Source organism: Salmo salar, chromosome 02 (genome assembly GCF_965601325.2).
Source record: "Salmo salar chromosome 02, fSalSal1, whole genome shotgun sequence".
NCBI classification, from domain to species: domain Eukaryota; kingdom Metazoa; phylum Chordata; class Actinopteri; order Salmoniformes; family Salmonidae; genus Salmo; species Salmo salar.
In genome coordinates this window covers 86,307,170-86,325,318 of record NC_138292.1, presented here as the reverse complement: position 1 = coordinate 86,325,318, position 18,149 = coordinate 86,307,170, and the positions used below count along the sequence as shown (strand labels likewise).

Here is an 18,149-nt window from a genome sequence, read left to right as displayed (position 1 = left end):
ATTTTATATCTTTATGATAACAATCAATAATCAATTCGCCTTGACTAATGCCCAAGGTTTGTAAGACAATGGGTTAAAATAATTAGGCAAGGACTCAGCTTTCTGCAAAAGGTTTCTGTAGCTTTATTCAGAGAACGTTCTGGCGTCAGGATAACAAAACAGTCATATAGTTCTTGCTTACTTACGCACATGCATTTACACACAATCCGTTGGTGACCTGCAACCCCCATTGACTTCTCACGCTGTTTATCACATTCTGGCTCAGCCTGTTCCTTTCCTTCAAGGTTAGGAACTCTTTGAAGTTTTACTCCCTTGACCATCTGCTTCTCTAGCTCTCTATACTAATTGCATACACACATTTCTTTCCCTCTCCAGTGGTTCCTGGACTTTCCGGAACAAATCAGACCAATCGATCCCTACATTGATCATTACATTGATTATTCATTAACCATGCTGTATGACTAATAATTCATCATGGTTTATTGATTAATTTACCTTTATTAGATAATTCTCTTATCAGAACGGCACCTCCGTACCTTCAGGCTCTGATCAGGCCCTACACCCAAACAAGGGCACTGCATTCATCCAGCTCTGGCCTGCTGGCCCCCCTACCTCTGCGGAAGCACAGTTCCCACTCAGCCCAGTCAAAACTGTTCACTGCTCTGGCACCCCAATGGTGGAACAAGCTCCCTCACGACGCCAGGACAGCGGAGTCAATCACCACCTTCCGTAGACACCTGAAACCCCACCTCTTTAAGGAATTCCTGGGATAGGATATAGTAATCCTTCTAACCCCCCCCCCCCCCCAAAAGATATAGATGTACTATTGTAAAGTGGTTGTTCCACTGGATATCATAAGGTGAATGCACCAATTTGTAAGTCGCTCTGGATAAGAGCGTCTGCTAAATGACGTAAATGTAAATGTGAATGTTCTACACCATAGTGCCCTCAAGGCTCATCACTAAGCTAAGGACCCAGACTCTAAACACCTCCCTCTGCAACTGGATCCTGGACTTCCTGATGGGCCGCCCCAGGTGGTAAGGGTAGGTAAAAACACATCTGCCACACTGATCCTCAACACGGGGGCACCTCAGGGCTGTGTGTGCTCCGTCCCCTCCTGTACTCCCTGTTCACTCATGGCCAGGCACGACTCCAACACCATCATCAAGTTTGCAGATGACACAACAGTGGTAGGCATGATCACCGACAACGATGAGACAGAAAAATAGGGAGGAGATCAGAGACCTGGCCGTGTGGTGCCAGGATAACAACCTCTCCCTCAACGTGATCAAGACAAAGCAGATGATTGTGGACTATAGGAAAAGGAGGACCGAGCACGCCCCCATTCTCATCAACAGGGCTGTGGTGGAGCAGGTTGAGAGCTACAAGGTCCTTGGTCCACATCACCAACAAACTATTATGGTCCAAACACACCAATACAGTTGTGAAGAGGGCACGACAAATCCTATTCCCCCTCATTAGACTGAAAAGATTTTACAGAGGTAGTGCGTACGGCCCAATACATCACTGGGGCCAAGCTTCCTGTCATCCAGGACCTCTATACCAGGCGGTGTCAGAAGGCCCTAAAAATTGTCAAAGACTCCAGCCACCCTAATCATAGACTGTTCTCTCTGCTACCGCACGGCAAGCGGTACCGGAGTGCCAAGTCTAGGTCCAAGAGGCTTCTAAACAGCTTCTACCCCCAAGCCATATGACTCCTGAACATCTAATCAAAATACTACCCAGACTATTTGCATTGATCGCCCCCATCCTCCTTTACACCGCTGCTATTCTCTGTTGTTATCATCTATGCATAGTCATTTTAATAACCCTACCTACATGTACATATTACCTCAATTACCTCAACTAACCGGTGCCCCCGCACATTGACTCTGTCCCGGTACCCCCCTGTATATAGTCTCGCTACTGTTATTTTACTGCTGCTCTTTAATTTATATATATATATATATTTTTTTACTTATCTATTTTTTACTTAATACTTATTTTTGTTGGTTAAGGGCTTTTTAGTAAGCATTTCACTGTAAGGTCTACACCTGTTGTGTTCGGCGCATGTGACAAATACAATTGGATTTGTGGATTTCACTCACCAACGGCTATGAGCCCATGTAACGTGGTGGTTGACTAGAGAACACGACCCCCACCAGATTGATGGCTTAGCTGTTAGCAAGGCTGAATCATTCAAATTCTTGGGAGCCATCATCTCCCACCACCTTTTATCAGGAGGACAACGTCACAGCGGTCATCCAGTGGATGTACTACTTGCGGCAGCTGAAAAAGTCAGTCAATCCTGATCTGGATGTCCGCATCAATTGTTGAATCCATCCTCACCTCCTCCATTACTGTTTGTTTGGTCTGCATCTGCCCGCTGCAAGAAAACGCAACACATTGTCAGGTGTGCAGAGAGGGTCATCAGCTGCCGTCTTCCACGACTCCAGAGAAAGGAAGCGTGCACGAAAGATCACAGCAGACCACTCCTACCCCGGTCACCCCCTCTTCCAAAAATGTACCTCTGGCTGGCAGTTCAGATTGCTCATGACCAAAACATCCCTGAACAGTTTTTTTCCCCCGGGCTGTGGCCAAAACCTCCCCCCACCTGAACAGTTTCTTCCCCCGGGCTGTGGCGCTCACCAACCGGACATCTGGCCCATAGATACTGAAAGACTATGCTGCACACCACAACAAGCCATCTCTGAACTGTACTCTAAATAACTGTGCTATACTGCAATGCCCTCTATCCATCCCTCTGCATTTAGATATATTCATACTGATACTGTACATTTGTACATCCACTGAATATCAACCGTATACCCACTGTGTATCAAACGTATACCCACTGTGTATCAACCGTATACACATTGTGTATCAACCGTATACCCACTGTAAAAAGATCCACAGATGACGCAATCTGGGAGGGCACCCACTGGGGAGCCAGGCCCAGCCAATCCGAATGAGTTTAACCCTCCACTAAAGGGCTTTATTACAGACAGAAATACCCCCCTCAGACAATCCCGAAGGTAAAGAAGTTGGATGTGCAGGTCCTGGGCTGGAGTGGTTACATGTGGTCTACGGGTGTGAGGCCGTTTGGACGTACTGCCAAATAATCTAAAACGATGTTGTAGGCAGGTTATGGTACAGAAATTAACATTCAATTCTTGGGCAACAGCTCTGGTGGCTCCCTCAACACTTGAGACATCTGTGGCATCATGTTGTGTGACAAAACTGCAAATTTTAGAGCAGCCTTTTATTGTCCCCAACACAAGGTGCACATGTGTAATGACCATGTTTAATTAGCTTTTTGATAAACCCCACCTGGATGGATTATCTTGGCAAAGGAGAAATGCACCCTAACAGGGATGTAAACAAATGTCTGCACAAAATATGAGAGACATAAGCATTTTGTGCCTATGAAACATGGGACCAACACTTTACATGTTGCATTAATATTTGTGTTCAGTGTAATGAAATACATTTATAAAATGCATCAAATTATTATTATTATTTTTTTCCTTCCTATGCGGTTGCAATGCTGTGCACAGTTGTACTGCAAAATAGTGCTTCAAAAATCGATTCATTCGCCTGTTATTGCAGTACGACTCTTATTTTGAAAAAATAGATCCGCCTTTCTGCGGCCATTTCATGATCTGCTACCAGCAGAATGGTAACGTGAAGGAAATGTTTTCAATGGAACGGATGTGAAGGCGGAGTCTGTCTTTTCTTTTGGGACTTTAGGCAGAGAGTCACAGGGTAGAATATATCTCTACCTCCATAATCTACAACAGACTAGTGAGAAACATCTCATCTGGTTCACTTCGCCTGAACTCTGCAAACGACCGATCGTAAACGAGTGTCTACAATGAATCAGGTGAGTTAGATACATGTAAAATATATATAAAAAACATGTCATAGTTTAATATCTCGTTGCACTCCCGAACGGTAATAATGGCCGTGAATTGCTGAATGGAAGACTGCTAAAGTAGGCCTCAGCAAAGCCTTGGATTTTCCTGAACGAGCTACCGACTGGAGAACCGGGCATGTCTGCTCCTGACACAGTTAAGGTTAATTTGGTCTGCAGAATATCAGAATCAAGGTCTTTCATCTCTCTTCTCTTCATTATAGTGAAATAAAATATAAACTCGTTGTAAACGCGACATGACATAGGAATTGCTTCTTCTTGTATTTGTTGGACAGTCTGGTTAGTTAGTTCTACTGTAGTGTACTATAATTAGTCTGAATGGATAGGCCTACTGTAGTATACTATAATTAGTCTGGTTAGTTAGGCCTACTGTAGTATACTATAATGAGTCTGAATGGATAGGACTACTGTAGTATACTATAATTAGTCTGAATGGATAGGCCTACTGTAGTATACTATAATTAGTCTGAATGGATAGACCTACTGTAGTATACTATAATTAGTCTGAATGAATAGACCTACTGTAGTATACTATAATTAGTCTGGTTAGTTAGTTCTACTGCAGTATACTATAATTAGTCTGAATGGATAGACCTACTGTAGTATATTATAATTAGTCTGAATGGATAGGCCTACTGCAGTATACTATAATTAGTCTGAATGGATAGACCTACTTTAGTATACTATAATTAGTCTGGTTATTTAGGCCTACTGTAGTATACTATAATTAGTCTGAATGGATAGGCCTACTGTAGTATACTATAATTAGTCTGAATGGATAGACCTACTGTAGTATACTATAATTAGTCTGGTTTGTATTTATTTTGGATCCCCATTAGTTGCTACCAAAGCTGTTATTAACAAAAATAAAAACATTACAATACATTTCACAACACTTTTCACCACACTCTGTGTTCCCTCTGGCCACTACTCTACTACCACAAATCTACAACCCAAATAAATCCCTGTGTACTTGTGTATATAGTGCTTATGTTGTCATGTGTTTGTGTCTGTGTGTGTCTTCACAGTCCCCACTGTTCCATAAGGTGTATATTTATGTTTTTAAAATGTGATTCTGCTGCTTGTATGAGTTAGTTGATGTGGATTAGAGTTCCATGTATTCATGGCTATATGTAGTCTGTTCTGGACTTGGGGACTGTGAAGAGACCTCTGGTGGCACGTCTTGTGGGGTATGCATGGGTGTCTGAGCTGTGTGCCAGTAGTTTAGACAGACTGTTCGGTGCATTCAACATGCCAACACCTCTCACAAATACAAGTAGTGATGCATCGCTCCTCTACTTTGAGCCAGGAGAGATTGACATGCATATCATTAATGTTAGCTCTCTGTGTACATTTAAGGGCCAGCCATGCTGCTCTGTTCTGAGTCAATTGTAACTTTCCTAAGTTCCTCTTTGTTGCACCTGACCACATGACTGGACAGCAGTCCAGATGCAACAAAACTAGGGCCTGTATGACCTACTTTCTTGATAGCGTTTTTAAGAAGACAGAGCAACACTTTATTATGGACAGACCTCTCCCTGTCTTAGCTGCTGTTGTATCAATGTTTTGACCATGACAGTTTATAATCATGGCTTACTCCAAGCAGTTTAGTCTCGTCAACGATCAATTTACACATTATTCATTACAAGAATTGGTTGAGGTTAAGTGAATGATTTGTCTGAAATACATTGCTTTGAGTTTTGAAAATATTTTGTACTAGTTTATTACTTGCCACCCGTTTTAAAACTGACTGCAGCTCTTTAAGTGTAGCAGCGATTTCAATTCCCGATGGTAGCTGACGTGTGTAGTGTTGAGTCCTCAGCGTACATAGACACACAGGCTTTACTCCGTGCCAGTGGCAGGTCATTAGTAAAGACTGAAAAAAGTAAGGGGCCTAGACAACTGCCCTGGGGTATTCTGAATTCTACCTGGATTATGTTGGAGGCTTCCATTAATGAACACCTGTGTTCTGTTAGACAAAACTCTCGATCCACAATATAGCAGGGAAGCCATAACAGCCTTTTCCCAGCAGCAGATTTTAATTGATAATGTCAAAAGCTGCACTGAAGTCTAACAAAACAGCTCCCCACAAGCTTCTTATCGTCAATTTGTTTCAGCCAATCATCAGTAATTTGTGCCAGTGCTGTACATGTTGAGTGCCACTCCCTATAATCATGCTGAATGTCAGCTTTTAATTTGTTTACTGTGAAATAGCATTGTACCTGCCCCCCCCACACAAAAAATGTATCAAAAGTTTACTTCGGGTTGGTAGCAGGCTGATTGGTTGGCTGTTTGAGCCAGTAAAGGGAGTTTTTACTAGTCTTGGTTAGCGGAATGATGTTTGCTTTCCGCCAGGCCTGAATGCAAACAGACAGTTTTTTTTTAATATAAAAGCAGACCACAAGTTCCCTACCTTCTTCCACTTGGCTGTGCGCACAGATGAAGGTGAAGTGTACGCCCGATTTAATCCATATTTAGTTGGTTTTCAGAGGTTGGAACTAAACTAGCATTTCTGCACTAGGACAGGAATTAGGTTGAAATATTGGCGTCAACTTCCTCTGGAGGAGGGGTCCTTTTTAATATTTCACCTAACCTCATCAACTTCCTCTGGAAGACCCTTTAAAATCGACACTGGCCACAACATTTTCAAATGTTTCGACGTAAATTATTGCAACAGTTTTTTGGGGGTTTGTTTCAGAAAGTATTGTTTTGTTGTATGTTTTGGTCATATGTCAACTACCCCCATTTGCCTTTTGCCTTTTAAAGGAGATTGGAATTGTTTAAGTAGCCTATATTAAATAATTGGTGGCCTCCATACTCTGACAGTACGTTGTCTGGGAAAAGTGGGGAGTTAACTTCTTACAGATCACTGGGATGCTAGCGTCCCACCTCGACAACATCTGGTGAAATTGCAGAGCGCGAAATTCAAAATACCAAAGTAGTAATATTAAACATTCATGAAAATACAAGTGTTATACACCATTCATTAGCAATCAAACAGCTTTGTCTGATTTACAGTAGGCATTACGGCGAAAGCATAGCATTTGATCGTCTGAGGACAGCGCCTCACCCACTTCCTACATTAACATGAATTCTTAACTTGCACAGGTGTCACAAATAGCGATAAAATAAATCACTTACCTTTGACAATCTTCATCTTTTTGCAATCCAAAGGGTCCCAGTTACACAATGAATGGTCGTTTTTGTTCGATGAAATCCTTCTTTATATCCCAAGAATGTCTGTTTATTTGGCGCGTTTGATTCAGAAATCCACCTGTTCCAACTCGCCCAACATGCCTACAAAGGAATCTAAAAAGTTACCTGTAAACTTCGTCCAAACAATTCAAACAACATTTCTAATCCAATCTCATATACCTCATGTAAATAATCGATAAAATTTAAGATGGAATATACTGTGTTCAATACCGGAGAAAAAGAACGAGGAGCGCGCACTCATTCACGCGCGCCAAAAGACTAGAGTTCTGAGGGATACAAAGAAAGAATACGAATACTTCATTTTTCAAGAAACAAGCATGAAACAATTTCTTAAGACTGTTCACATCTAGTGGAAGCTGTAGGAACTGCAATCTGGGTCCTAATTATTAGACTTTCCCATAGAAAACCATTGAAAAGTCCAATGACCTACATTTTTTTCCCCTGGGTGGATTGTCCTCGGGGTTTCACCTGCCAAATCAGTTCTGTTATACCCACAGACAGTATTTTAACAGTTTTTTAGAAACTTCAGAATGATATCTATCCATATCCTAGCTTCTGGGCCTGGCTGCGATGGTCCTGCTCCGTCTTGGGGCCATGATACTTTTGTACTTTTCAGATTTCATGAACAATATATATTTTTTTATATATATGGGTTAACCTGTTAGGGCTAGGGGGCGGTATTGACACGGCTGGATAAAAAACATACCCGATTTAATCTGGTTACCACTCCTACCCAGTAACTAGAATATGCATATACTTATTACATATGGATAGAAAACACCCTACATTTTCTAAAACTGTTTGAATGGTGTCTGTGAGTATAACAGAACTCAAATGGCAGGTCAAAACCTGAGAGATTCCTTTACAGGAAGTGGCCTGTCTGACCATTTCTTGAACTTCTTTTCCATCTCTATCATTTACTAAGGATCTCTGCTCTAACGTGACACTTCCCACGTCGTCCATAGGCGCTCAGAGCCCGGGAAAAAACAATGTCGTCATTCCAGCCCCAGGCTGAAACACATTATCGCCTTTCTCAAGTGGCCGATCAAGGGACACTGGGCTTATGCGCGTGACCCGACCGCCCCCGCCTTTGGGATTTTTTCCTCTGTTTGCCGAAAAGGAGATTCCCTGTCGGAATATTATCGCTTTTCTACGAGAAAAATGTCGTAAAAATTGATTTTAAACAGCGGTTGACATGCTTCGAAGTACGGTAATGGAATATTTAGAATTTTATTCTCACGAATTGCGCCATGCGCGCGACACTTCTTTACTATTTCGGATAGTGTCTGGAACGCACAAACAAAACGCCGCTATTCGGATATAACGATGGATTATTTTGGACCAAACCAACATTTGTTATTGAAGTAGCAGTCCTGGGTGTGCATTCTGACGAAGACAACAAAAGGTAATCAAACTTTTATAATAGTAAATATGATTATGGTGAGTGCTAAACTTGCCGGGTGTCTAAATAGCGAGCCCGTGATGCCTGGGCTATGTACTTAGAATATTGCAAAATGTGCTTTCACCAAAAAGCTATTTTAAAATCGGACATATCGAGTGCATAGAGGAGGTCTGTATCTATAATTCTTAAAATAATTGTTATGCTTTTTGTGAACGTTTATCGTGAGTAATTTAGTAAAATGTTAGCGAATTCCCCGGAAGTTTGCGGGGGGTATGCTAGTTCTGAACGTCACATGCTAATGTAAAAAGCTGGTTTTTGATATAAATATGAACTTGATTGAACAAAACATGCATGTATTGTATAACATAATGTCCTAGGGTTGTCATCTGATGAAGATCATCAAAGGTGAGTGCTGCATTTAGCTGTCTTCTGGGTTTTGGTGACATTATATGCTGGCTTGAAAAATGGGTGTCTGATTATTTCTGGCTTGGTACTCTGCTGACATAATCTAATGTTTTGCTTTCGTTGTAAAGCCTTTTTGAAATCGGACAGTGTGGTTAGATTAACGAGAGTCTTGTCTTTAAATAGCTGTAAAATAGTCATATGTTTGAGAAATTGAAGTAATAGGATTTTTAACGTTTTGAAAATCGCACCACAGGCTGCCAGTGGCTGTTACGTAGGTGGGACGCAAGCGTCCCACCTAGCCCATAGAGGTTAACCTGTTGGGTCTAGGGGGCAGCATTTGCACGTCTGGATAAAAAAAATGTACCCGATTTAATCTGGTTACTAATCCTACCCAGTAACTAGAATATGCATATACTTATTATATATGGATAGAAAACACTCTAAAGTTTCCAAAACTGTTTGAATGGTGTCTGTGAGTATAACAGAACTCATTTGGCAGGCAAAACCCTGAGACATTTTCTGACAGGAAGTGGATACCTGATGTGTTGTATTGACTTTAAACCTATCCCATTGAAAAACACAGGGGTTTAGGAATATTTTGGCACTTCCTATTGCTTCCACTAGATGTCACCAGCCTTTACAAAGTGTTTTGAGTCTTCTGGAGGGAGATCTGACCGAACAAGAGCCATGGAACGGTGATGTCCCATTAGACACCTGGCGCGCTACTTCATGTTGGGTACCCTCGTTCCAATACGTTATAAAAGGCTATGCATTCGTCCACCTTGAATATTATTCATGTTCTGGTTAAAAAAGGCCCTAATGATTTATGCTATACAACGTTTGACATGTTTGAACGAACGGAAATATATTTTTTCCCCTCGTTCATGACGAGAAGTCCGGCTGGCTTACATCATGTGCTAACGAGACGGAGATTTTTGGACATAAATGATGAGCTTTTTTGAACAAAACTACATTCGTTATGGACCTGTGATACCTGGAAGTGACATCTGATGAAGAGAATCAAAGGTAATGGATTATTTACATAGTATTTTCGATTTTAGATCTCCCCAACATGACGTCTAGTCTGTATCGCAACGCGTATTTTTCTGGGCACAGTGCTCAGATTATTGCAAAGTGTGATTTCCCAGTAAGGTTATTTTTAAATCTGGCAAGTTGATTGCGTTCAAAAGATGTAAATCTATAATTCTTTAAATGACAATATAATATTTTACCAATGTTTTCTAATTTTAATTATTTAATTTGTGACGCTGACTTGACTGCCGGTTATTGGAGGGAAACGATTTCCTCAACATCAATGCCATAGTAAAACGCTGTTTTTGTATATAAATATGAACTTGATAGAACTAAAAATGCATGCATTGTCTAACATAATGTCCTAGGAGTGTCATCTGATGGAGATTGTAAAAGGTTAGTGTATCATTTTAGCTGGTTTTATGGTTTTGGTGACCCTGTCTTTGACTTGACAAAACATTACACACAACTCTTGTAAATGTACTGTCCTAACATACTCTAAATTTATGCTTTCGCCGTAAAACCTTTTTGAAATCGTAAAACGTGGTTAGATTAAGGAGATGTTTATCTTTCAAATGGTGTAACATAGTTGTATTTTTGAAAAATTTGAATTTTGACATTTATTTGGATTCAAATTTGCCGCTCTTGAAATGCACCTGCTGTTGATGGAGTGCACCACAGGTGGCACGCTAGCGTCCCACCTAGCCCCAAGAGGTTAACACAAAGCAACACTAACAATGATAACAGCAGACTATACTATAAGGGACATCAGGAACAACTCAGAGGAAATCGAGTTTTCTGGACAAAGGTTTAATAGTTGAGGACTTATTTTCGGCCATTTGTTTATTTATTTAGTTGTTTTACCCTCTTTAGAGCATTGTGTTTTACCCTCAGTGTACCAATATGACAACACACCTACTCTCTTTTTGGGTTGACAGGAAACACTCTCCCTCCAACCCTCCTCCTACCTACCCCTCCCGGAGTCCCCGTGTCGTTCCTCTCCCGGTAGCCCCTTACTGCTGGGTCTGAAGAGGCTGTCCGTGCTGCTGGTCGACTGCAGAAGAACACTGGAGCTAAGTGGGTTTATGCTCTGACATACATTTATTTTGGGACACTCCCTGGATGTCATTAATTACCATTCAATACAATATGTTGAAAGATGTAGAATTGTTACACGCACTCCTACACCCTTGGAGACATTGCAATTTGAAGATTTAATAAAAAATTACATTGAAGATTTTAAATGCTTAAATTCGGTTACAAGATTGTGAAAAGCTGGACCTAAGTCTGTCTTCGATATGAAGAAGGAACCATAACTGTCTGTCTTTGCTTCACAGGGGACAGTCCTAACTGTCACTCTCTCGGTAGAAGGGGCTTGTCATCTTGGGAGGCTAAACATGATGCTGAGGAAGCAGAGAAAAGTCTCTCCAGATCAGAACACCTCAAGAAACAACAGCAGAGACCCACAAGGAAGAAATCTCACTGCTGCTCTGACTGTGGGAAGAGTTACACCTCTTCAGTAGGTCTTAGAAGACACCAGAGAATTCATACTGGAGAGAAACCTCACTGCTGCTCCCAGTGTGGAGCTAGCCTCTCCTCTGCCAGTGCACTAGAAGGACACATGCGGATTCACACTGGAGAAACCCATACCAGTGCTCAGAATGTGGGCAGAGATTTAAAGACTTCAGTAGTTTATGGGTACATGAGAGAATAAAACACACTGGCGAAAACCCCACTGCTGCTATGATTGCGGGAAGAAATTTGTTACATCGCAAAGTTTAACCTCTCTAGGCTAGGCGGGACGAATTCGTCCCACCTACGTAACAGCCACTGCCAGCCTGTGGCGCGATTTTCAAAACCTTCAAAATCCTATTACTTCAATTTCTCAAACATATGACTATTTTACAGCCATTTAAAGACAAGACTCTCGTTAATCTAACCACACTGTCCGATTTCAAAAAGGCTTTACAACGAAAGCAAAACATTAGATTATGTCAGCAGAGTACCAAGCCAGAAATAATCAGACACCCATTTTTCAAGCCAGCATATAATGTCACCAAAACCCAGAAGACAGCTAAATGCAGCACTCACCTTTGATGATCTTCATCAGATGACAACCCTAGGACATTATGTTATACAATACATGCATGTTTTGTTCAATCAAGTTCATATTTATATCAAAAACCAGCTTTTTACATTAGCATGTGACGTTCAGAACTAGCATACCCCCCGCAAACTTCCGGGGAATTCGCTAACATTTTACTAAATTACTCAGGATAAACGTTCACAAAAAGCATAACAATTATTTTAAGAATTATAGATACAGACCTCCTCTATGCACTCGATATGTCCGATTTTAAAATAGCTTTTTGGTGAAAGCACATTTTGCAATATTCTAAGTACATAGCCCAGGCATCACGGGCTCGCTATTTAGACACCCGGCAAGTTTAGCACTCACCATAATCATATTTACTATTATAAAAGTTTGATTACCTTTTGTTGTCTTCGTCAGAATGCACACCCAGGACTGCTACTTCAATAACAAATGTTGGTTTGGTCCAAAATAATCCATCGTTATATCCGAATAGCGGCGTTTTGTTCGTGCGTTCCAGACACTATCCGAAATAGTAAAGAAGTGTCGCGCGCATGGCGCAATTCGTGACAATAAAATTCTAAATATTCCATTACCGTACTTCGAAGCATGTCAACCGCTGTTTAAAATCAATTTTTACGACATTTTTCTCGTAGAAAAGCGATAATATTCCGACAGGGAATCTCCTTTTCGGCAAACAGAGGAAAAAATCCCAAAGGCGGGGGCGGTCGGGGTCACGCGCATAAGCCCAGTGTCCCTTGATCGGCCACTTGAGAAAGGCGATAATGTGTTTCAGCCTGGGGCTGGAATGACGACATTCTGTTTTTTCCCGGGCTCTGAGCGCCTATGGACGACGTGGGAAGTGTCACGTTAGAGCAGAGATCCTTAGTAAATGATAGAGATGGAAAAGAAGTTCAAGAAATGGTCAGACAGGCCACTTCCTGTAAAGGAATCTCTCAGGTTTTGACCTGCCATTTGAGTTCTGTTATACTCACAGACACCATTCAAACAGTTTTAGAAAATTTAGGGTGTTTTCTATCCATATGTAATAAGTATATGCATATTCTAGTTACTGGGTAGGAGTGGTAACCAGATTAAATCGGGTATGTTTTTTATCCAGCCGTGTCAATACTGCCCCCTATCCTAAACAGGTTAAAAGCTCACCAGCGGACTCACACTGGAGAGAGACCGTTCCACTGCTCTGAGTGTGGGAAGAGTTTCAAACAAGCCTCAACACTCTTTGAACACAAACGAATACACACAGGAGAGAAGCCTCACCACTGTGAGCAGTGCGGGGAAGCTATTCCTCTGCTAAATTACTCAGAGTACACCAGAGCATTCACACAGGGGAGAAACCTTACCAATGTGCTGACTGTGGGAAAAGCTTCAGACTGTTGTCTATTTTAAGATGTCACCAGCTAAGACATACTGGAGAGAAGCCCCACCAATGTACTGAGTGTGGGAAGAGGTTTGCTTTTAAGACTGGACTCTTGCAACATAACAAAGTGCACACTGGAGAGAAAGGATACCAATGCCCAAAGTGTGGTAAGAAGCTAGGATCATCTCATTCTCTAGAGCAGCATAAGCGAACACACACTGGACAGAAACCCTTCCACTGTTCCCACTGTAAGTTGAGCTTTGCCACTAATTCAGCCCTGTACAAACACCAGAGAATTCACACAGGCGAGAAACCACACAGCTGCAATGTTTGCCAGAGGAGTTTTGGACGGTCAGATCACATGCAAATTCACACAGGAGAAAAGCCATACCACTGCTCTAAGTGCGAGCTGAGTTTCACTAACAACAGATCTCTGAAAGAACATGAGGTCAGACACACAGAAGCTAAACCTCACTGCTGCTCCCAATGCGGTGCTAGTCTCTCCTCTGCCAGGGCACTGGAAGGACACATGCGGATTCACACTGGAGAGAAACCGTACGAGTGCTCTGAATGTGGGCAGAAGTTTGCACATAGAGCCAATCTTAGGAAACACCGAAGAATACACACAGGAGAGAAACCATTTCACTGCTCTGACTGCAACAAGAGCTTTTCAAGACTTGACTCTTTAAATAATCACAAGTTCACACATTCAGAGAAGATGTACCACTGCTCTCAGTGTGAGTCGAGCTGCACAACGCCAGGCGCATTGAAGAAACACCAGCTTATACACACTGGAGAGAAGCCTTACCACTGCTTCCACTGTGACAAGAGCTTCCTTTGGCAACAGTCTCTCAAAGGACACGAGCGTAGTCACAAGGGAGAGAAACCGTACTCTTGCTCAGACTGCGGGAACAACTTTGCCACAATGGCAACCTTGCGAATTCACCAGCGAAGACACACAGGAGAGAGGCCATACCACTGCCCTTTCCCTGACTGTGGGAAGAGTTTTGCCCAGGCCAGCGCCTTGAAAGTTCACAAGAGAAGGCACACAGGAGAGAAGCGGCACCACTGTGATCAGTGTGGGATGAGTTTTGTCACATCAGGTGACTTGCGAACTCACTCCAAAAAGAAGCATTAGTGCTGCATGAGTGTGGACTCAGTTTTTCTTGATCCGGCTCCTTAAAAAATCACAAGAATCCACACAGGACAGAGGCCATACAGCTGCTCAGTGTGACTAGTTACACCGATAATGGTCACCTGTTTAGACACCAGCTGACACACAGGAGAGCAACGTCCTCACTCTTCTGACTGTAAGATGAGGTTCACCACTAATGGTCAACTCACAGCATCTGAAGTACCACCAGATGACACACACGGGAGAGAAATTGTTCGTCTGCACCGACTGTGGGAAGAGATTCACGCAGGCAGGTGGGTTGAGGTACCACAGGAGGATTCACACCGGAGAGAAACCTCACACCTGTGATCAGTGTGACAAGCATTTCAGTAAAAGGATCCGTCTGCAATCACATCAGTTGACACACACAGTGTAACTTTTCAGCTGTGATGAATGTGGGAAGAGATTCACACAAGGGAACCCTGGCTTCACACAAGAGAATACACACCTGAGAGAAACCTTACCACTGCTCTCTAACTGGGAAATGCTTTACCACCTCAAGTGAACTGATTATACACCATAGAACACATACAGGAGCGAGGCCTAATGGCTCTGCACAAGAGAACAGACTGATAAATATTTTAATTTGTCATTTGTAAATGATTGAACACCTATAGAGACAATTATTGAATGAGCATTAAGGACACACGCTAACAACTGTAAAATGTGAACGCTTGTATGTTGTCTTTGACAATGCCCATACCTGAAACAACAATACTTTAAAATACGGATGTTTTCACTCGGTTTTGTGGATTTAACCAAAACCCGTAGTTTTTAATTTCGGCCAAAACGTTTATCTAAAAAAAGGGCTTTATAAATAAATGTGATTTGAACTTGCATCATTGTCCCAAAGCCACACCCGCATTAGAAGTTCTGAATGAGAAAGTGTAGGCTATATATAAATAATTACGCTCTAATGGAAAATCATTCAACAAAATGAGTATTTCTATCAAGGTGTAGTCAATAACATTGTTTGAACTTTGATACACGGCCTCATGGGATTGACTCTGTGCAGCCAATGGCAATGTTCGCTTTAGTTATAATGCCAGGAGCCTCTTGTGGATTTGACAACTCTAATGCAGTTCCACCTCCAACACCGCCAAAGCAATCGCTATGCAGATGTTGTCTAACACGGGTCTGATTGAATCAAGCCCTGAGAACGGACACAGTTCTCAACATACTCACAACTTGCCATTTGATACAAATTATAAACATTTGGATGCAGAAGTAAATGGTGCAGTGAAGTTCCAGTCAAACACTGTATGGAACATGATATTTACCATCGACTATTTTTCTCTGCACTTCAAAAAGAACGCTTTTGAAATGTGTATCTTGTAATTTTTAGCATTTGGATTGTGGGCTCAATTCAATGAGATTTGGCGCTAGCCGACACCTGCATCGCTGGTGTTGTGACGTTGTCTGAGGTGGAACTGTGTCAGAGCGGTACCTATCATGAAAATGGACATTGACTGCATGGAGGAGTAGGAATCCCATTCAGCCATGTTTACAAGCTAAAACTCTGGAATGTAAATTAGGGCTGGATTCAATCTTTTCTGCCTTAATCCACCATAACCGACAACTGCATAGTCGTTTCATTGTTTTTATTCAGGTGATGCCTGAGGTGTAACTGCATTGGAGCTGTCAAATCAGAAACCTGCTGTAATACCCATCACTGATGTTGCCATTGGATAATCTCATGCAGACTTGTTAGATTCAAATGTTTGTTTTAATCAACACCTCGATTAGCCTGATATGCTGTATGGTGGAAAATTACAAGATTATGTTCTATACTGCTTATGCATTGAATATTTGGATCAGTTATTTTCCACTGTGTCTGTTGGCCTGAGTTAGGCCTCTGGGTTTAAGGCCAACAGCCGATTGGGGGTAACCTTGTGATAAGGCTACATCCTGTCTTCCATACACTGAGGGTGCAGCTGTGTGGAGGAGAACTGAAAGAAGATTACCTTTGTATAGCATCAGCAATATGACCTGGAGACAGAAACTACACCTGATCTGAGCTAATCTTGTTGTTCCTGCTTGAGTGGACAATATACCCTTTTATGCTTTCACACTTCTGCTGACTGCTACGTAGACAGAGGTTGTACCTTTTTATAAAACCTGAGACCCAACTCTGTTCTGGGGCTCTTAACTCTGCACATTGAGTGATTATTAACCACTCCAGAATTGCAGTTCTTATAATAAAAGTTGTTTGAAGAATCTGCAGCCTCTTCCTTTTGATTAGAATTTCCACCTCAACTAGCCTGATATGTTGTAATCTACACCTCAAATAGCCTGGTATGTTGTAATCTACACCATTATTTAGGTTGTTTGATCGGTGCCCTAAATGTCAGAATGACTAACCACTGAGCCTATCATTATTACATTTTAGTCATTTAGCAGACGCTCTTATCTAGAGCGACTTACAGTAGTGAAGGCATAAATGTTTTTCTCCGAACTGGTCCCCCGTGGGAATTGAACCCACAACCCTGGCGTTGCAAACACCATGCTCTACCAACTGAGCCAACTACATACTTATGGATTGGAGATTAAACTGAATGACTAACCAGTGAGCCTATCATTATGGATTGGTGACTAAACTGAATGACTAACCAGTGAGCCTATCATTATGGATTGGTGACTAAACTGAATGACTAACCAGTGAGCCTATCATTATGGATTGGTGACTAAACTGAATGACTAACCAGTGAGCCTATCATTATGGATTGGTGACTAAACTGAATGACTAACCAGTGAGCCTATCATTATGGATTGGTGACTAAACTGAATGACTAACCAGTGAGCCTATCATTATGGATTGGTGACTAAACTGAATGACTAACCAGTGAGCCTATCATTATGGATTGGTGACTAAACTGAATGACTAACCAGGGAGTTTATCATTATGGATTGGTGACTAAACTGAATGACTAACCAGGGAGTTTATCATTATGGATTGGTGACTAAACTGAATGTACATATGGTGTTTCACAAAACTTTGATTTTGCATTAATGAGAGAAGTGTTGAACTCCAATGAATGCCTGATGAAAAGGTTCTGAACATAAGATAACACCTGTAAAACCAACTGAGTTTAGAAAATAAACCATTTAACATCTGAAAAATGTGTCAAAGTCAATAAACACAAGAACTGTGGGATTCTGATAAATATTAGACATGTTTTATTCACCAAACTATAAATGAAAAGACAACAGTCAAAGTTTAAAAGGGAAAAAACATTTTCATTTAAAAAAAGTGTAAGTTAACAGTAACTTCCACTAGTCACCATTCAGTTAGCCTGACTTCAGATCAGTTCATATGAACATGATGAGATAACCTACTATACATCAGGGAAGTGTCACAAATTAACCCCTATTCCATTTATAGTGCACTACATTTGACCAGAGTCCTGTAAACTAGGCCCATAAGACTAGGGCCCATTAGACTAGGGCTCTAATGACTAGCGCCCATTAGACTGGGGCTCATAAGACTAGGTCTCTAATGACTAGCGCCCATTAGAC

The 18,149-nt window shown here is 41.6% G+C and overlaps 1 non-coding gene across 1 annotated transcript; it reads left to right on the top strand.

Moving 5' to 3' along the window:
• The first annotated feature begins 3,659 nt into the window (after positions 1-3,659).
• Positions 3,660-16,850, top strand: LOC106590052 (uncharacterized). The gene is made up of 3 exons (XR_014382278.1): positions 3,660-3,883; positions 10,928-11,066; positions 11,327-16,850. It is a non-coding gene; the product is annotated as an uncharacterized LOC106590052 (transcript).
• The last annotated feature ends 1,299 nt before the right edge of the window (positions 16,851-18,149 follow it).